Below are 22,900 nucleotides of genomic sequence, written 5' to 3'. Positions count from 1 at the left end.
GGCAGCCACACATGTTCAAGCTTATTTCACCTTGTAACGGAGTTTAGCCACAACTTACATTCCTGGACAACCTTTGAAGAGATGCGAGCGGTTTCCAAGGCCTTAAGATCAGCTTGGCTCTCACTACAGATCCGGACTTTATGTCCGTGCCATCTTTCGTCAATTATCTAGTCTGCCAGTTTCCATATTGCAAAGACTTCCGATTGAAAACCCGTTGCCATTGCACCCAAGGCAGTAAAGCATCTGAAGTTACCGTCCAGAAACCGTGGTGTGTATAGTTTAGATTTATTGTGGGTACCTACCGCAATATGCGGTCCAAACTCCAAAGAGCCCGTTAAGCTCGCGGATTAATTCATGCCTTAATCATTGCCCTGAAATGCAAGCATTTCAGTACCAATGGTAAAGCCGAAACCAACCCAAAATCTCTGCCGTTCTTTGGGTCCCGGCACCCGGTTGAAATGCAACTGCACATTGAACCTTTGCGAGTTCTACCCGCATTTAGGTATTAAATCACAGCCCCCTCGATACACCCCGAAAGGCTGAACCTCACTGAACAGACTGGAGTAGTGCTCGACTCACGCGACTTACTAAACTTACTAAAATACACATGCTTGAGCCCACAACTAGTCAGATCCGCTTTCCCACCATCATCAAACAACCAACACTGCCTCCCTCGGAGAACACCTTGTTGCTACCCATAAACAACTTCAATTATTATACTGCTTGTCTTACTCCTCTCACAACTTACTTACTGATCTCATTCCACACTAGGTGGTCCCGTCTGGAGTGAAAATCGACTTTCAACTCTCGTTCGAGTTGCTTGACTCACCCTATTCATACTACTCGTCTCACAAATCGCGCAGGTCTTACTAGCCTTACTGGGGAGTAAACTACAGCCCGGGGTGTGAAGACATGCAGTATTACTCTGTTTCCGGTTTTCTACACCCGCTCGAGTTGCTTGACGAGCTTTCAGCCTAGTTCGTCTCACTAGTTTTGCTTATCTAACCAACGAACACACTCCAGGGGCATCTGCTCCCCGCGGGTTCCTATTTTATTTAAAAGTCTTAGGTATGACTTTCGAAAGCCGTAGACTCTTCTGCCAATTCAGGCTCCAACTGACTCAAGATTGGTGGTTCTCTGCCGCCATACTATAGCAGAGTATGTGACGATTTTGATTAAAGCTATGTATATCCAGAATACCACATCCGGTCGCAGACCCTAGGTCTTACCAAAGGTTCTTCGAGACCGACCGAAAACTTTCAGCACTCGATTTACCTTAAGCTCGAAGTGAGTTATCCTTGTCAGCTTCGTTTCTATAGTTACCCCTAGATATTTCACATCCACGGAAAGACTATAGCTGTTGATATACATACATATTTCTTGGTTATATACAGCTTCGTCTAGATCTATTCTATAAAACAGGAAACCCGCAATAAACCTGTTGAAGGCTGTGGAGCATGTAACAGTTAAATGAGACTTGGAAATTGTGGTCGAAATTTGTACAAATTCGCAAACAATACATACAAATTTGGCTGAAAGCTTGATGGGAGTGTCGTAAAAGGAGTTCTCTCACCTGTTCACGTCCGTGGGCCCTTCGAAACACTCCTCCACGAAACTAAGACTAAATACATCTTTTCGGCGTCCCAATATTATCAAGTATTGTGCATGGAGGGGTGCAAGGAGGCTAAGGGAGTTTCCCTGATTTCATACGCTGACGACTGCTCGGTATTGGCGTGTGTGAATGAAATTGATGACATGTGCTCAAAATTAAACGCCTATCGCTCCAGGCGTTCTCGCTTCTTTACTACAAGGAGCTGAACACTCTCCCCAACGAAATCAACGGTGACCGTCTTCACAACCTGGATGAAGGAGGTCAGGCTTCAGTTAGGCATTCATGTCGATGGCACACCAATTCCGACTGTGAACAAACCAAACATTTTGGGGGTTGATTGCCTTCTCTCCTTCTCCGCAGTTATCAACAAAGTACAGAGCCGCAATAAGGTCTCCAAATCGCTCGCCGGCAGTACCTGCGACAAAGGCAAAGATACGATGCTAGCAACATACAAGGTAATTGGCTGGCTGGTTCTAGACTATGATGCGCCTGTTTGATCGCCGGGGACTAGTTGGACGCAGTGGACGAAGCTACAGACTTGTTAGAATGCCGCACTCTGGAAAGTGACAGGGTGCCGTCTGATGTCGCTCAAGAAAATGCTCAGTAAGCATTTTCTGGTGGGGTGCCACGGACGTGAACGCCCTAACAAACTCTTGCTGGAGGAGAAGCCTCCGCCTAGGCACGTTCGGAGTCACCTATTCATTTATAAGGACGTGGTTCTGACTTACATCGACCAACCATAGGACCCGACGACGTACCGACGAGTGATTCAACGCCATCCATATGAAGTCAGTCACCACCTACCATGACTCCCGGCCTATGAATGCTTTGATCGGAGCCTAATCACCACCTGTAGCAGAAACGGAGCTTCAATTTCCAAGAGACACCCGTGTTACCCTGACGCAATTAGGGTCTAAATACTGTAGCCGCCTCAGCAGCTACCTGTCCAGACTCGACGCCCAAATTCCCAATGAGTATCCGCATGTGGAGACTGCCCGCACATCATCAGCCACCTCTTCACATGCCAGCTCAATGGAAATGAAAAATTAAAAGTCGTTTGGTTGGTCGCTTGGTTACATTGCTTCTTAATGGCTGACTAGGATAAAATTAGCGCATCATAGCGCTATTTCGATTTACCTCTCGTTCATAGATTTTGTTGTGATTTTTAACATATTATTTTTTCGAAAATCTACTTTCAATTACCATTGTCAGCGTCAGACAATAGAGCCATAAATATGCATAAAAATATTCCTAAATAAAGTACAAGTAATAAATTTTTGCAAGAAATTATTGCTAACAAGTTTAATCGCAAAAATCACACAGAGCAAAACTCAATTAAAATAAACATTAAACTTTGGATATTTTTCAATTAACTGCAGCAAACAATGCGCGTTTAAATTTTAATTTTTTTCGGTCAAATGCATTAGGTGACCTTAGAATAAAATTGAAATGAATGCAAAATTGAAAAACTCAAAAAAAAAGTAAACAAGAAATTCGAATAAGCGACGGCGCCCACAATTGGGCTGTTAGCCGCAAAAGGCCTAAGGCTAAGTTATAGGCGAGCAAGTAGTAAAACTTTTGCAAAAACATAAACTTATTATTAAACATATGCGTAAAAATGCATAGAAAAATCCGAACTCAATTGTAACAGTGTAAAATTTGTAATTCAATTGAACAGCAAGGCGTACTGGGTAATACGCTGCACAATCACAATTCAATAGCAAAGTAAGTAATAAAGTTGTTGAAAAAATAAATAAAAATTGCATAAATTGGCAAGCGATTCATCGTCAATGAGAGCGAAGCCAAGAAAATGATTTTAAAGAAACAAATTTCGTGAACCAAAAATAAAAATTTAAAACAAAACTGTTGTTCGTTCTCTCAGCACAAAAGCGTTTGCGCGCGCCCAACCTACTTTGGTAATAAACTTTAAAATTCAATTTTCATATGCAGGCACACACACACATTTGCTGGAAAATAATGAGCTGATTATAAATTAAAGCATGAATGAAATGAGCAAGTGTTGTGAAAAAAAACAAAAACATTTGCGTATTTTATAAAAAAAAAAATACAAATGCAATTATATTTTATGACTGTTTGGCTTTGCTTTTGTTTATTTTGGTTTTGTGTGTTTCTATTTAACTTTAACTGCGAAATTGTATCGCATATGAAGAAACAAATAAAGAATTGTTTTGTAATTAACAACGATGAACGTGACCTTTTGGTATTGGAAAAAATAATAAAAGCTAAATTATTACTAGCAAGCAATTGACTGAGGGACGACCATTATAAAATGCGGAATTTCCATACTTATTAATGATTTTCATCAATAAATTCATATGAATAGATATTTATTTAGATCAAGGGTAAAATGTTTTGATGATATCATCTGTCCTTTGTACTTATTGCTAGTTAATATTCCGTATGCTGAGTGGAAGGTATCAATCCTTCAAAATGCTTCTTAACTTTTCTAAATCAGGTATACAGACCTAACTTCGTTCCTGTTTGAATCTTATGATATGACAAAATATGTTCGTCTATAACGTTTTAAATAGTCTAACTGGCGAGATGGGGATTTCACATATGTATATATGGAATAGTACTTGCAGAATACAATAGCAAAAGTAACTAAATTTTTTCTTAAGTCGACTTAGGCGGTTATTGCTTATGGCCACAGATATATAAAAACACCCCGGCATGGGACGATACTAGCTAAAGAAAATAAAAAGAGGGCTTAATGGAATCAAAGTTGACTTTGAGGCCAGCATGGTCGGCATACATACGTCGGCCTGGGACTTCAATAAAAGATTACCGATACGGTTTCCAACAAAAAAAAAAACTGGCACGAAGGCCTTCCTGTATCAAATAATAGTAAAACCATCTAATTTGTTGGATCTTAAAATCGGCCAGCCTTGCGATATTTCGCGATTTCCAGATCATTATGATCGCGGTTAAATACTAACAGAACGGAAGACATTTTGAACTTCATCAGCTCTGCAACGAATTTTATCTGCAGCATCTGCCGCGAATAGAATAAGGATTAATCAATTAATCACTTTTGGTGCTAATGTTTGGGCCTGCAGTCGCAGCGACTCTAGCAACTGAGGTATGCAGCTCCTCTTCACCACTGTAGCAGATAAATCAGAAGCATTGATTATTCCACTTGTATTTGGATTGACATCATACAAATATTACATGCGCACGTAACTCAAAATTATTAATTGGGCAAACCTTATTTTTACTTGATGCGATGTTATCCGATGTTTTATAATGAAATAAAATTGTATGTCATGTGATGTTATTTGCTTTGATGTGATGCTATGTGATCTGACTTGATATGATGTGATGTGATGTGATGTGATGCGATATTATTTTCTTTTTATAACGTTATGTGTTGCTAGGTAATGCGTTGTGGTGCGATGTGTTGTAGATCAGCTAGCAAAATTGCCAGAAATCTGTGATATATCCGTCAGACTCGCCGACAAAAAAGTCAGAAATCTTTATGATTTTGGTCGATATCGGTCAGAGAAACGTGTGGAGAGGTTGACAGGAAGTCTTACCGACACGACGTGGGAAATTGTGACTTAATTACCGACGATTTTTACGGATATCTTACAGATGTCTGACCAAATAATCATGGAAAATAAAAAGTATCAGACGTGTATGCCCGAAATCGGACATAATTCGATTAGCCATATCGGATAAGGAAATAAATAAAACTCTCCAGACAATTCGCCCAGAAATCTGTACGAAACCTGTAAGACTTGTCTAAATAGTCAACTTTTTATTCCGACTTGTTTGATATCAGAAATTGTCTGGCAATTGTGCAGCTATTGTGGAGTATGGTGTTGTAGGACGAACTGGGTTGCGAAGTGATGTGATATGAAATGTAATGTTATAAGATTTGTATAATAGTAATCTATCCTTGCTAGTAAGACCTTCATAGTTCGGTAATAAATCCCTCATGCCCTCACATTCTCGCCACTCCTAATTGCAACAATTTACGAGTAATTAAAACCCCGAGATTTCTTAGAATATCAAAAGTCGCATAGTTTTCCAAAGAGCTTGCATTGCATAAATATGCCTGGAATTTAAGTTCATTAATATATTCAAAGTATTCTCATCAACTTTTCGCTTTCCTTTCATCTCCATCAACGCCTCATGTGTGTGTGTGTTTAGCTGTTTTTTTTTTTTCTTTTAAACAAACAATCAGCATACATTTTCCAACCCAGACACATTGGCGTCACAAATGGCGCATTTTGTTCAATATGCAACCAATTTTAAATGAAATGTGCAAACAAATAAATTTATTAAAATAATTGCTTAGATTGCTGTTGAACACGTAGTACTCGTACTCGTATTCGTAGTTAAAGCACGTGTAAATAGACATGTAACATCATCATTGGCATAACTTTGCTTATATTAAAATGAAATTCTCGTTTATTGAATTTATGTCATGAATGCAAATTCAAATAGAACAAAAATATAAAATAATTTATCGAAAGCAATCCAAAGGTCAGTATATTAATATGCTGATGACAGAGAAAAAGCCCAATTCCTGAAAGTTCCAGAAAGAAATCCGAAAAATTCCAATAAAAATTTCCCAAGATCCCTAAAAGTAAATTAGCAAATAAATATCGGAAAATCCAAATCGAAAAAGTTTTGAGAATATCACAAAAAGTAAAACACGAGGAATCTTATAATCTTCCGGAAAAAACTCGGAAAATGCCCGAAAAATGTGGCAGATCGCTTAAACTAAAACCTAAAAAACGCAAAAAAAATTAAAATTTGTGAAAAAAATGATAAATTTATGGAAAAAATTCCAAAAAGCAAAACAGAAAGAAATTTAAAAAGTCATCGCCAGTAATAAAACACGAAGAACTCCGAAAAAAAATACTTCTTAAAATTTCTAAAGATCCCTAAAAGTAAAACACGAAATAGCTCGAACTCTTCCGAAGGCTTCTGGAAAAAACTCGAAAAAGGCCGAAGAATACAAAAAGAAAACTTCACAAAATTAGTGAATAAATTTTTAAATTTCGGGCAGCAAACATCCCGTAAAGCAAAACACGCAGAAGCCCAAAAAGTCACCAGAAGCTAAAAAATTCCAATGAATTAAAAAAAATGTTTGAAGAATTCTAAAAAGTCTTCCAGAGATAGAACACGAAGAACCCCGAAAGCATCCGAAGGGACCCCGAAATGATTCCATTAAGATTTCGGAAGGTCCCAAAAAGTAAAACAAGGGAAAGCTCGGAAACTTCCTAGGCTTCCGAAAAAAAAATCGAAAAATGCGTAAAAATACAAAAAAAAGCTTTAAAATTTAAAATTAAATTTGAGAAATTGTTTTTAAATTCCAGGCGAAAATCCCGTCACCAGCGCTGAGTTTCGGAAAACGTCCCAAAAGTTCTTAAAGAATCTCAAAATAAAACATCTGTGAAAATTCTAAAAAACACAAGAAGTACAAACTAACACTAAAAAGAAGCCTTAAGAGTTTGAAAAATTCCTAAAAAGAAAACGCGAGCAAGTTTACCAAAACCCACGGTTGCTACTAGTTGAAAAAATAATCAACCAAAATCTGAAAAAAAAACAATCAAATTGAAAAAAAAAACAAATTTGTTTCTTAAGAATCTCTATATTACAAAAAGCAAGACTTATTACAAAAACAAAAATTATTGAAATACTTGTGCATTCAATCACATATTTTTTTATATTTATTTTATATGCACATCTTACATTAAAAATTGGAATTTGAAAAATTAATTTATTAATTATATTGGCATTTAGAATGCAATAATACTTTTTGTAAAGAAAAAATTTCTAATTAAAAAAAATAAATAAAAGATCAGAGAAAAAACTGCCAAACAACCAAATTCGTAAAATTTTGGTTGGAAACAACCAACAGTGGCAACCGTGCCAAAACCCTGAAAGGCAAAAACAACCGGTTATTTTTAACGCACAAAAGAAATTATTTTCTTGCTCGAAATAAAGTTTATAATGAAACCGTATTCTGCAATGAGAATCCTCTACGGTATTTACTTTGCCTTTTTGATTACGAAATTTCAGAACAACTTTTTAGTAGGCCGTGCTTTGAATTACTAGGGTTGTTAGCAATCCCATTTAAAATGTATGCCATATTTAGAGCTCACTCTAAAATGTTTCGTTTCGTATCAATATCTTAATTACATAAACACATTACATTACATTATCGACCCTATTAAGCTGGCATTTCCGGGTACTATTTTATATATATATAAGGAAAATTTGAAAGTTAGGGGGGGCTCGAGCACCCCCCTGTCCCTACCTGGCTACGCCCATGAATACATTGAATAATTATCATTTTAAAACATTTTTTATTTCTCAATTAGGGGGTAGCTCCATTAAAAAATCTAGTTTAAGCTTATCTTAAACATGTCTAGCTTAGTTTGCATATGGTACTTAACTTAAACATCTTCAACATCATGACAAACTTGTTCTATTTTTTTGATTCCAACTTTAAATCCATTTCCACAGGCTGTAGTAGATGTGCATATGTATGCATGTATATTTATCAACTCCAGAGCTATATAGGCACTTGCGCAAATAAATAGTATTCTCATAGTATGGTATATACAATAGTGAAAAGCAAAATACTATTTTTTTAGTTTATCAACACTGACATCCATCAAATCCCTCTTTCTTTAGTACCTGCCTTAAAAAGCATGCCTGTAATACGGCTGCCGGGAAGAAAGTTAAAACACTAGCTCTATGAAGCACCATCGGGGTATGAATCACACCTACATATATACAATACGATCGATTTTGCTCGCTCCAACTTGCATTGCATACTAATGCAACGATATTTTTTGCATGAATGCATAAAGCACTCGCTCTCGCTTACAGCTAATCTAAGATTTTTTTTCACATATGTACATGTGTGCCCTTGAATTCATATACATGCATATACTGTATCTATGGAACTGCCCAGTCGGACTAGATTGCCGCCAAATTGTACATTCTTATAGCATGGTTCTTTTTCACTCAGAAGTAAATAGTCTTTAATTAGCTTTAAGACAGGCATGCAAGACAGTAAGAACGGTTCTTTAAGAAGGTCATAAAGGCATGAGGTGGTTGTTGTTGCTTTGGAGAGCTTTATAGAGCTATTATTCTGGTTCATACTTATTTGCTACTTGTTAATTTTAGCAGTGAAATTTTCTCGACCTACAGATTTTTAGCCTTTCATTATGGTGAAAGGAGGATGCGATTACTTTTCCACCCAGATATTTACTAACTTTTCATACAGAAATTAAATGTACTTCATATTTCGTATGAAGAAATCAATACCTAACAAATAAGAGCAGCGCTGTCTTCGGCTATGCCGAAGGCTTCATACCTTTCATGAACATCTGCAAATTTTACTTTGACAGATTACTGCTTTTGAATACATCTGCATACATCGATAGAGGAGTTACATACTTATATAAAAAATCGCATCTAAACAATCAGAGGTATGGAAGATATACTTTATATGACACCAATCTAAGTGATTTTCACCGCTATGTGATCGGTATGTAAACCGGTAACACAATTTATTGGGTTTAGTTTCGTGCATAAAGGAGATATATGGCAAAAACTGGTATCTTAACAATCAGAGCTATAGGAGATAAAGCTTATACAGCATAGATTTTGACGATTTTCTCAGTAGACTTTGTATTATTATTTATAAAATATCTTACGAAATTTATCGGTTTTAGCTGTTCAAATAAAGGAGTTTTACAGTAAAATCCCATATCTGAACAATCAGATGTATGGAAGATATATGTTGTAGTCACCCGATCCTTGTTATTTCCACTGTAAGTATTCTGTTAATAATGAGTGAAAATGGTGCGGAATTTCATGATCCTAGCTGCATAAATGGAGGAGTTATGATAAAAGACCTCATATCTGAACAATCAGTTTTATGGGGGCTGCAGGTTATAGTGACCCGATCTTTGTTATTTTCGCTGTAAGTCTTCTGTTGATAATGAGTGAAAACAGCGCGAAATTTCATGGTCCTAGCTACATAAATGGATGAATTATAACGAAAAATCTCATATCTGAACAATCAGTTGTATGGGAGCTATAAGTTATAGTTACCCGATCTTTTTAATTTTCACTGTAAGTTTTTTGTTGATAATTATTGAAAACAGTGCGGAATTTCATGTTCCTAGCTATATAAATGGAGGAGTTATAACGCAAAATTTTATATCTGAACAATCAGTTGTATGGGAGCTATAGGTTATAGTGACCCGATCTTTGTAATTTTCACTGTAAGTATTCTGTTGATAATGGGTGCAAGTATTGCAAAATTTCATGTTTGTAGCTGCATAAATGGAGAAGTTATAATGAAAAATCTCATATCTGAACAATCAGTTGTATGGGAGCTATATGTTATAGTGGTCCGATTCTTCCGGTTCCGACAAATGATTAATACATTATAAAAATACACCCACCTACCAAATTTGATCCGGATATCTCGAAAACTGAGAGACTAGATTGCATACAAACAGACAGACAGACGGACAGACGGACAGACGGACATGGCTAAATCAACTCAGCTCGACGTTTTGATCATATAAGTATACATTTTCATGGGTCTATCTCTTTTTGTTCTGGTACTTACAAACATCGGACCAAAGTTATAATACCATTTCATGCTCATGAAAGGTATAAAAAGGCACTATTTTCGGAAGCACATTCTGCACGGTACCGACTGGGTGTTTGCCGGTTGTATAAATAGGGAACTTCGTATTGAAATTTATATGCATATGTATGTATGTAACTACTTGTATATGTAAATACATATACATTTGTAAAGTCTACAGCCGACACTCACAGACCTCTGTTAGATTTCATTACACTCAAGTTTTGAATGCAATAATGAAAATAGATCGACGTGGCTTTGACAATCGAGCCAATCGACAAAATCTCAGCCACCACCCTAGTGGACCTGGTCGTTCGGCAGGATACCATGGCGCTGGCAAAAGATCCGATCTGAACAACTATTCAAATTAATTTAACTCTAACAGTTCTGCTTATCAATCTGGGAGAAAATAATTAAATGGATATGTATGTTGTTGTTATAAACATATATAGATTCAAACTCTATTCAAGGATCCAAGTTATCACAGGCACAAAGGGAAACTATGTGCGTATTAGGAATGTTAATCCCTGGATCCCGGGATCTCGGCCTTTTTAAGGTCTAAAAAATTCCGGAATCCTTGGCAAATAATACCGGGATTTTCGATATTTTTAATTCGCACTGATGGCAATAATAGAAACTCCTTTTCTTGACCAGTATTGGCTATATTTCTTTTTTTCTTTCATAACACTATGCGACAGTCAAAATCGGGATGGGATGAAACCAACGGGAAATGTTATATCGGTCAAAAACAAGTTATACGTGTCTTTTTTTGACATAACTCGAGAACCACTAGTCCGATTTTGCTCAAACAGTTTTGCCGGTAAAAATAAATGTATGAAGAAAAAAAATATTTTTTGCCTAAAATATAAAGTTTTGTTAAAACTGTTGATTATATAGAAAAACGTATTTTTAGTACTAGTATTTTTTTTTACATATACGTATAACACCGTGCGATATTAAATTTTACACACAATAATCAATATATTCGCGAAACCATGGGCCAAATATAGTAAATTATTTTTTTTTTTAATTTTTCACTCTGACGTCAGTAATCCAAAAATGATTTTAAAAAATCCGGGATATGTGCTTAAAGAAGCAGTATGGATGTCAAATTAAAGAGGAAATTCTGTAGAATTTAACCAGATCAAATTTTTTGGTACATAAGGTCTAGTAAGTATTGAAAATGTCCTTTTAAAATCGTACCCTTGGAATTCCGCAATATTTGATTTTGAAAAAATTATGTGTTAAGGACTTATATTAACCCGATAACATCCTCGAATTTCGTCTTTTTACCTTTACCAGCTCAAAAAACTACCTATTCGTCCTTGTGAATCCAAAAAATTTTAATTTTTTAATTATTTTTTTTTTAATTTTTAACATTGCATTGAATTTTTGAAATAATTTGTGGAATTAATCATATCTTTGAAATTACAAAGTCCTTTAAAATAAATCCTGACGTTAGAGAAAGAAAATAAAAACGCCACTTTAAACAAAAAACTAGGTTTCAAACCCATTTATTTATTATTTATTTTATGGTAGGAGAGATATACATACATTGTTTATACCTACAAGAGAACCGCATTAACAAAAACCGATTTGGCTTAACACATATTTCTTTCAAAACGTTTGTACCGGTGTCTCTATTGATTTTCCCGCTACTGTACATTAGACCGTATCGCAGAAAATTTTAATTTGTTCCAAGCGAATTTGAACAATCAATATTAGAGTATTTCACACATCATGTTAAGCTAAATAGTTAAATATTTTCTGGAAACTTGAAGCTGGCTGCTTGAAGGTACACTTGTAAAGTTTATGAAATATCGGTCTATGTGAAAAAAAAACTGTAGGCTTTCCTAACATCTTTACAACGCTGTATCAGTTCAAGAAATCGAACATCGAATAAGTAAGTTATAGAAAAATCCGATTTTTACGGGGCCCGAAAAAAGTTTACTTTCCTGAAATACTCTCCTAGGGAGTGTTTGAAATCGCTTGAAACAAATTGCATTTTTTTTGCCCATACATCGCCATACGGTCTAACGTGCATATGAACGTATGTATGTATGTACCATATATATTTGTATAAGCGTTCGTAGTTTGATGGCTTATCTGTTACGACTGATTGAATATGCAGTTCAGCTGCAATATATAAATAAGCAGTTGTTCACTTACATTTGAATACATACTCGTATAAATACTTATTAAAATATAAAATTAAGATTAACATATCTCTCTATATATATAATACGCGAAGGCATTTTTTGTGCAGCATAAAAGATCTGCACTGTTCGCTCGAGTTTCAAAAATGGGGTGGCAAATTAAAGCTATTGGCCAGTAGATGTGCAACCTGGTTTTATTTTTTCGAACAGACTTGCCACCTCTAGAACAATTGAGGTCAAATTATTTATTAAGCACTGGCATAATAACCGCACCGTTCGTTTGATTTTCCAAAATAAGGTGTCAAATTAAAACTCTTGGACCATTTTACTTTTTTGACAAAAGTTGCCACTTTTTCAAAAATTATATTCAAACTATCAAAAAAAAAATCATATATTACAAAATGGGTATTAATGGAAATGGTTTTGAAAATCTTTCTTTCTTAACTTAACTTTAAGAGGGTTGCCACCTATTTAAAAAATCAAATTAAATTTGAATTAAGAAATTGGGAAAAAAAGTTTTCAACATATGGGTGGCAAGTTGGTAGCAGTTTAAATATATTTTGAAGTGGGTTGCCACCTGCTTCGAGTGTTGACTTAAGTTAACTTTTCCACAAATTATATGAAATGTCAAAATATGGAAGTCAAACAAAAGAGGGTTAAGAAGTCTTTAGTTTAAACATTAAGAATAGTTTTGAGGTGTTGGATGAGGGTTGCCACCTGTCTAAAAATTTATTTAAAATTATTAAAAAAAGTCAAACGAATTATTAAAATATGGGTATCAGTCGAATGGGTTTGAAAAATGTTTATTTCTGAACTATATTTATCAGGGTTGCCATATGTTTTAAAAATAAAATTCAACTTAATTCATCAGTTAATTAAAATATGTATCGCAGTGTAATTTAAGAATATCTTAGCGCGAAACTACTTTGTTCAAATATTAAAATTATTTAAAAAGTCAAATGAATTATTAAAATATTTGTGTCAGTCGTAATGGGGTTGAAAGGATTTTACTTCGGAAATATATTTAGTGAGGTTGGCACGTATTTTATAAGCTGCATCCAAATTATTTAGTAAATAAAAAGAATTTGTAAAGGATGGGTACCAATCGAAATGGGTTTGAAAAAGCTTTCAGGCTTCCGAGTGAATTTAAACAAAATTCGCTTCGAACTCAAATTGAACTTTGTAGAAGTTTACTCGAAAATATGTAAATTGTATAACCTGAAAAACAAACACCTTGCCCCGTAGATGTGCGATAAGGTTTCATTTTTTGAAGATAGATACTTTTTATAGGTACAGGGTGATTTAAAAATAAATTAATTTAAATAATATTGAAACCTACTATGCGAAACGGCTACATGGATTTAGAAGAAATATGACACTCGAATCGCTTATACCTTACTAATATCTGAAGCGGTTTAAAGGTTTTCACTAGTTATTGTTATAATTAGCATAGATGAAATATGTAGGTACATGTCTGCGAAGGAAACTAGAAGCGCAAACTCGAGTCAAACTTTTTTCCTAATGAAGATGCACTCCAATTGCACCAAACTTACTGCTCAAATTTGACATGTAGCCCACACGTCGGTTGTCTAGTCGGGTGATCGAAAAAAAGTAAAGTTGGAATACTAATGCTCAAACCCCCTAAGATTGTTCTATACCGAAAATACCGATCTGCCCCTTCTATTTTGAAATCAAAAAATATTTAAAGGTCCCTCAAAGCGCCCAAAATTTTCCATATATTTTATATATATGGGAAAAAAATAATTTTTCATAGAAATCATATAGATATATTTTTCGATCGGAAAACTCTGTTTCTCTCCAGAAGGCTTCAAATTATAATACCCAGCTGCTTATTTAACCATTTTTTAATTGTAGCCATTTTGTATAGGTCTCCCAGAAACCTACATTTACGTTAAGCCTAAGTCCCTCAAAAGATATTTACGCGATAGATAATGAATGTGCGCGTACTGGAGACGCCATCGAACTCGAGTAGAAAATCACATGAAAGACAAAATTAGTCGAGAATTTTTTTCGTTATATTATGACATAATGAAAACCGTTCTCTACCATTGAAAATTAGGTAGGGTTTTAAAAAAATGTGTAACTAAACAAAAAAAAATCAAGTATTTGAATGTTACTCATACGCCCCTACAAGGAGGTGATCTTTATGATCGTGGCTATGTTAAATTAGAATAGACTTTAAAACATAAAGACTGCTCCTATGTTCTAAAATAGATTAGACGCGCTAAATGCCAATTGACAACTCGATTTGAATATAAAATTTTACACAAAAAACTAAAGAACCTCTGTGGTTATATTTATGTCTCGGACTATAGCTATATTTCTAGCTATTATGGCATTATTTTGGATTTAAGTACGCACAAATAACCGCAGGCTCATCTTACATTCCGCTGAACTTTAAAACTACTAACCACATTTGTGAACGGGAATGTTTTCTTAAGGAATGAATTTTTTATTTCTTGCAACTTTACTCTACGACTACTCTGATTTCAAATTTTCTATAAACAAAGAAATTTTATTACGAATTCTAAACATTTTTTTGCGTCGTTCTTTACGCAGTCGCACACTAAGTTTTATTTACTTAATTTTGTTAATCAAACAGAAATAATTCCGCATGTAATTTTGCGTTGGTTTCTTTTTCGGCTTTGCGTCTTCTATCTCTGCATCATAGTGACTCTATAGAAAAAAAAAAATATTCTTATATACACATACCGACACTCCTATTACCCCGCACAAATGCAAGCGTACGTACGTACAGTGGCGAAAAAATAAATAGGATCGAGATTCTTTGGATTTATCGCTTTCGTCAATTTAATGTTTGCATGCCCAAATTTCGGGAATTTTTATAAATGTTCTACAAAATTTGCAATTTTAATTTTATGGTTTTTTAGACAGTGAGCTATATTGGTATAAAAAAAAATAATTAACATGCCTTAAGCAAAGCAAAATAACCAAAACTTGCTAAAATGGCTTTTCCCTATTTACATACTCGCCACCGTAAGTACACACATATGTATTCAAGAATATTCTAGCAAATGAGTTAATGCTTATATATCTCGGTGATTCCCCACTTTTCAAAATTTTTTCCTATATAAAAAAAATATATAAAAAGATAACGAAATTATTTAGCTGCACAAACCAACTACAAGCTCTTGTAACTACATATTTAGTGAGGGCAGTGTATAACTTACTCACTCTAGCTTACAGCAAAAGCTAATGCAACTAATGATATATGCAGTTGTAAGCCTGTATGCATTTTGTAAGATCTACCGGCTAATAAAAGCGGGAAGTGCTTAGAAAAAGTTAGTATAAAGTCGACAGCCGGTGAGAAAAGTGCAACTTTTGATTTCATCGATAACAAGTTTTCTTACGTACAAAAAACAAAACCAAAATGGATAAGCGTGGCGTTGATAATCGTTCAAACCAGCAGAACCCCATCCACCAACCAACTGGACCTGGTCGTTCCGCAGGATATCAAGGCGCAGGAACCAGATCTGATTTGAATAACCATGCAAATCAATCGAATCCTAACAGTTCCGCTTATCAGTCATCCAGAAAATAAAATGTATACTATTCATTTGTATAATGTGTTAGTGCATTCGATACATCTTTACATACATAAATAAAGAATGAATAAATAAATGAATTGTTTTACTAGTTAGTCATCAGCAGGGCTGAGCACGTAATGTAAGTACAGCATTTTAGTGCTCCTTTTAAAAGTGGTGAGTTAACAAAAACTATTTTCTTCAATATGAAGTTCCGTCGTTATTGCACAATTTTAATAAATATGTATTTCGCAATATATGTACATATTTATGTACATTAGGGCGCGTCAATTTGTATGGGAGATTTCTTCGACTATGCGCGTATAGCACAGAAGGATTCTACGTGTAATTTTTAGCAAATTTGCCGAAGAAACCATGGGTCTAAAAACAGTTTTATGTTGGCCAAATTTGGAAAATAGATTTCTTAGCATTTTGCGGTAGTGTCGTAAATAAGTGTTTAAATTTTCTATAAAAACATGCTGTAAGGAGCTTTTTTTGGAATGGGGAACCAATTTCTGCACTTATCTTTTTCTTAAAACTTCCAACAGAGGGCGCAACAGTGAAAATTTAACATTTTCTTCAAAACCTATTTTCGCAATTTGACAAACTGCAAATTTTGTGCTTTCCATCAAACTACTCGAAAATTTTGCTAGATTTCTTAGCATTTTGCGGTAGTGTCGTAAATAAGTGTTTAAATTTTCTATAAAAACATGCTGTAAGGAGCTTTTTTTGGAATGAGGAATAAATTTCTGCACTTATTTATCTTTTTCTTAAAACTTCCAACAGAGGGCGCAACAGTGAAAATTTTCACATTTTCTTCAAAACCTATTTTCGCAATTTTGCAAACTGCAAATTTTGCGCTTTCCATCAAACTACTCGAAAATTTTGCTTATCCTGCCGATTCACTACAAAAAAGGCACAGCAAAGGCCGGTTCACACGACTTGTAAATTTTCACAAATTGTAAAATTTTTTATTTAAAGCTATAAAAATTCGATTGACAATTTCTTTATCAGTCAACCGGTTGCTACAAGACCAACAACAATTTTTTCGATCACACCAGCGGAATAACAATTTACTTACACCCACTTTGAGCAAATATCCACGGTTTTTGGGTTAGTGGTCGGGCAAGGAGAGGACGTGGCTCTTCATTCTCCACCTACTAAATAGAACACACATACTGCCCCTCGAATCCTTCCATAGACCCCTGCGGACCCATTTGAAAATGGTGTAAAATTTGCACTTCGACCGAGAAAATGTAAACTCGAAAATTTTTGATCAATTTAAGCTATTTCGCTTTTGTTTATTTAATGTTTATTATTTTTTCATAAAGAGAATGTGGTAAACAAGTTGTTTTTTATAATATGTTTTCTATTCGATTTTGTTGTATTCTTTCTTAGTTATTGTTTTTCAATTGTTCTTTGTCAAATTGAGTTTGAAAGCAAGCAGGTTTAAGCGCTATGCAAACTTTGGTGCATTTTTTCGTTGCCACTAGAATTATTATTTTTTTTTCTATATTTTAATGGTAAGAACAAATAGTGGCATGTGCATATATAGCACAAAAAATTTAAAACTCTCTGGAGGGAAAAATTACTGCAAATTTAGCATATCGATGGCTGAGTGTAAGATCGACCTATCTCGGAAGCCAGTTCGAAAGTACCCTATCTCACAATACTTTTCATGAATGCCTTATTTCTGAAGCTAGTTCTAAGATGTCTTATCCCAAATAAAAGTACATTGAAAATGTGCTGAGATAGGGCGTTTTTGAACCGAATTCTGAAAGAGGACGTTGTTGAAAAATTTTCTGATATAGGGCGTTTTCGAACTGGCTTCCGCGATAGGTCGATCTTCCACTCAGCCATCGATCTATTCTATACTGTTACAAAAAGTGTATGTTAGGGATCTTATTATTTCAAGAATGTATTTGTTTCGATCTCCGTTTACTGATTTTAACTGCACCATCTGAATGTTTAGCCATCGATGTTGAGGTCATTGCGTAACACACTATAAGGAAATTTCTGCTGAACATCAACACCACTTGGCAGGTAACTCGGTGGCTCGGCTTGAGTTTTAATATCATTCATTCTCGGGAAGCTCTGTGTAGAGTAGCCGGTTACTATCCTATATCTTCTCTATTTTTATAGGTTTCACCGGCAGCTGAACTCTTGGCCATTTGGGTCCTTAGAGTCGATTATTTTCTCCTTGGAACCCATCATTCTGGATATCGTCCCGGACGCCGAATAAGGTGCGGTCGCTGTCAACCTCCAAATAGCAGTTTTCAACAATTTGGATCCAATATTCCCTGAAATATCGCAGTTTTTGCATTTCCGATTTCGCCCACTCTCAATCCCAGCCTATCCTGGATAAAGATCAATCTACATGTCAAATTTCGATATCTCAATTTTTGCTCGAGTTATCGTGTACACCGGCGAATGGACGGACAGACAGAGAGACAAACAAAAATCGTTTTAATCGGCTCTCTGCCCATTCTGCGCATTTATGTTAACATTTTGTTAAAAATTTTGTATATATTGTCAAAAATTCCTTATGCCAATAATTTTGTGCGTCACTATACTTCTTCGTAGCTCAGTCTTACCTACTATACATATTTATCAGAATGAAAGTTATTGTACATAAGGCAGCACTTAAATTTAGTTTTTATGGCCGAAAAGGATCCCTTCACCGCCTAATGCAGTCTCTCTCGCCTGTTCCTAATGTTATTCGCTACTTTGTTAAACATCACTCATACGCAGTGGTGGCTCCGAACGCTGCAACTCAACTCAACTCCTGCTAAATGTGTTAAGATAGAGCCGTAGAATATCAGTTTCACAGAGTAATCTACAAATAATTTTCAACCTCCTACTTCGTTAAGGCTCAGTGCACCAGTGCGTATGCGCAACGCCTTAGGGGCGGTAACAATATAAGTAAGAGACATTTTTTGGTCGACTTCGGTCGGTAAAAAATTTGGTAATAATCCAGAAATAATTTCAAACAATATATTATACACATACATATATGTTAGCTTCCTCCTTAAGTCTGAAAAGACTGTTGAGCATTTTTTTACTTATAAGATTTCAAAATGTATTGTATGTTCAAATACATACTTGTATAAGCAATTACAAATTATTTTTTTGATTCATAGTTCGGATTGTTCGGATTCAGTTGATTCGAGTGATTGTTTAGATCGGATTTTGTGCCAGCGCCATGATGTCCAGCGGATTGGCCAGACCCAGTTGATTGATGATTTGGATTGGATTGATTGGCTGTATTGTCAGCACCACTGCGATCCAGTTTAGTGATTTTAAGTATGTATGCTTGCCAAAAATTTTATAAAGATGAACTGAAAAGTTGAACTTTTCTCGCCGGCTGTCGACTTGAGTCTAATTTTCCCAGTGAAATTCGAGCTTTTGTTAAGCGGAATGTATATTGAAATACGTGCCCGTATAATTCTTGTAACAGGGACTTTCGCAGCAATGTAGAGCGGATACGCCACTAAATATTTCGCTTTTTATTCACACCAACTTCAAAAGCAGAGAATTACCCAAAGTGCATACGAAACGCTCTGAGTGACTTTCTGAAATATACAAGTGTGTGTTTAACCCTTTCAGTACCATAAACCTATTTAAAAAAATGTGATTAAAATTTGTAATTTGCATTATAAACAAAAAAAAACAAACGCTTATGTAAAGTTATAATTCATACTGTTTCGTGAGCAAAATTATTTTAGTACTAAGATTTTTTTTAACATATATAATTTTAATACTAAACAAAAATTTCATATCATTTTTCGCAAAATAAAATTTTTTCCAAAAATATTTTTTTGCAATTTTCGGCAAGTTTGTTTTTAATTTTGTGTAATTAGTACATTTTATCCTCAAAAAATTATCTTATTACAAAATTCCTATAAAACAATGTAAAAAGGATTAAAGGAATATATACCTACCTACTATTTATTTTTGATTATCCTCTCAAAAACCAGTGTTACTAAAATTAAATTAAAATTATTGATTTAGCAAAAAAAAAGAATTTTCACTAAAATATTTATTACCCTAAAATATTTTCAATAAAAGTTATTTATTATGCAAAAATATTTTTTTATTTTATTGGTAAAGGATTAATATATATATTTTTCCCTTAAAAATTGTTATTTTTACTGACACTAAATTACTATTTTATGGCCAAAACAAATTTGTTTTTGAAAATAAATATTGTTTCTCAAAAAAAGTACCAAAATAATGTTTTTCAAAAATTTATACTTTTTTTAATTTTATTTTTTTTTTTTTTTAATTACTATTTTATGGCCTAAACAAATTTATTTTTGAAAATAAATATTCTTTCTCAAAAAAAGTCCCAAAATAATGTTTTTCAAAGATTTATACTTTTTTAATTTCCGGAAATTTTTTCTAATTGGTGTGAAATAATTTTTTTAAGAGAATATTTTTTTCTAATAAATGGTAAGTTGTTATAATTTTATTAAAAATTAATATTTTTTAAAAATATGTTTTCTTAAACCTATGATTTTTTTCTAAAAAAAAAATTGGAAAAAATATTATGTATTTAACAGTTTAAATTTTAAAAACAATACCGCCAAATGCTTAAAATATTCTTACGAGTGCAAAACTTTTTGGTCCTGTAGGGGTTAAAAATAAAATCGAAATCGAAGCAAAAAAATGTAAAGTTCCAAAGCAAAACAAACTCTCTGCTTACAAGACTCCATTTTCAAATTTTATTATGAATTATTTAAATAATGTGAAAGAAGAGCTGGCAGTTATTTGTGCGTAATAAATTCAGAAAAAGAGTTTGGCAATATGAACCACTTTCAAAAACCGCGTGATATTTACTACATAACTTCATCAGTTCACAATTCATTGCGCTTCCCATGCGTGCATTGTTGACATTACATTTGTATGATATACATGCATATGTAGTATTGGATGCTAAGACAATGCAATCAGGTTATACATACATATGTATATACATATATAGGATGCTAAAGGAAATATGAGCGTGTAACAAAAAGACAGCCAAGTCGTGTTCAAATAAACTAATATATATATATATATATAGATATATATATATATAGTCGAACATATAGTATATACATAGATATAACCATCCGCCAACTGAGACCCTAAAAAAAAATTTCCATTCATATACATATATACATATGTATGTAGAATGACTGAAAGAAGATTTTAGTACAATTTCAAAATAATGAGTCTAAAGAAAAAGTGGTAGAAATATAAAAAATGCGTATAGGAATATCCAGGTATTTTTGGAATTTCGAAAAACAAATTTTGGCCGCACATAGGGGTCGCCGGTTTATATAAATTTTTCGTGATATCTTTGGCACGAATCTTAATGTATGACATATCGATGTTCAACAATTATTTTTTTAGTTCTAAAGCTCATTGACCTCCTTGTAGTACTCACCAACCAGAAGTCACTTCCTACCACCCTAAAGTACCATCCTAATGCCAATAAATTAAAGCTCACCAAAAAGCATTTAACTTTTGCTAAGCAAGCATTTGGGTTATTCCAGTTGAACTTGAAAAAAAAATGTTGTTGCAGAATGAAGGTGGCACCGAAAAATGCAAAAAACGTCCCCCAGGCTCGGCAAAAAAAAAAATACGAAATTGTCTTACAAAAATATTTAAACCTTTCGGGGTCGTAAGCCGACAACTAAAAATATACACGACGAAATGAAAAGTCATTAAAAAACTTTATTTTTTTAAAGCAAGCATAAGGAAAAAATTATTTATTTTTTAACTTTTTCTTTTTCCCCAAAAAAAATATTTTCTGTTTGAATAATTTTTCATGCTTTTGGCAAAAATATTTTTTTTCCAAAAAGATTTCTTACTAAACAAATATTAGAAAAATTACTCCTGTTTCATAAAAATACTTTTTTTAATTTTTTTCTCAAGTGTATATTTTTTCGTAAAAGTTTTTTTCTTTCATTTTTTTCTATAACCTTTTTTCTGTCAAATTATTATTTTTCTAGTTTGAGTAAAAATATTTGGTTCTAACATTTTATGATAAAAGTAGCTTAATAAAACTGAAAACTTTAAAATGATTAACATAGTTTTCATATGCAGGAAACATGCTCGGCCGAGATCGATTGAATCTCTTACAGCATGGGTACCTGAAGGAACGGTCAATAGAATCTGCCTTGCTTACAACTATTTAGGTTATAAAGGAGTATTTTTAGATCAAAAACTTCGTGGTTGTTGCCTTCCTCAAAATTAATGCGGCTTGAGCTACGAAGAGGAAGGGAATAGGTCATGGGAAAGAGATGAGATGTCGCTTGACGCTATAGTGAACGCAATCATGTTGTATGGGAAAAATGTGCATTCGCGATTAATAGCAATAACTGCTAAAAAATCAAATTGCTTTTTCTGTTTCGCTGCTCCGTTTCCGATTGGTCGACAGAAACAAATGCAAGTTCAGTAAACTCCAAAAAAACGCAGCAAACGAGTGAAATAGAGCAATTGAGTGACAAATTGAGTGCATTTGACGATCTCCGTATAGAATACCCACCAACACAAGCCAATCTCACGCAATAGTACAACGCAACTATAAGCTCCTTCAATGATAAATCGTCTTTCAGGTATACCCTGCTCGCTCTAGCCCAACGCACAGCTCAGTGCCTTTCTGACGAGCTACAGGATAAAAGAGTCGAAAACTTCATAACAAAATTTAAATTATAGGCGTTCTTCGGCGAGTAAAGTTCTACTTTTGATTTCATCGTAAACAAGATTTCAGTTTTACAAAAATGGATCGTCGTGGTGCTGATAATCGAGCCAACCAACAAAACCCAAATCATCGACCAACTGGGCCTGGTCGTTCTGCAGGATTTCAAGGCGCAGGAGGCAGACCCGATCTAAACAATCATTCGAACCAATTGAACCCGAACAA

The sequence above is a fragment of the Rhagoletis pomonella genome, unplaced genomic scaffold (genome assembly GCF_013731165.1).
Source record: "Rhagoletis pomonella isolate Grant_MI unplaced genomic scaffold, Rhpom_1.0 Rhpom_scaffold_00005, whole genome shotgun sequence".
NCBI classification, from domain to species: domain Eukaryota; kingdom Metazoa; phylum Arthropoda; class Insecta; order Diptera; family Tephritidae; genus Rhagoletis; species Rhagoletis pomonella.
The sequence above is the reverse complement of the archived record's forward strand: the minus strand, read 5'-3'. Positions refer to the sequence as shown.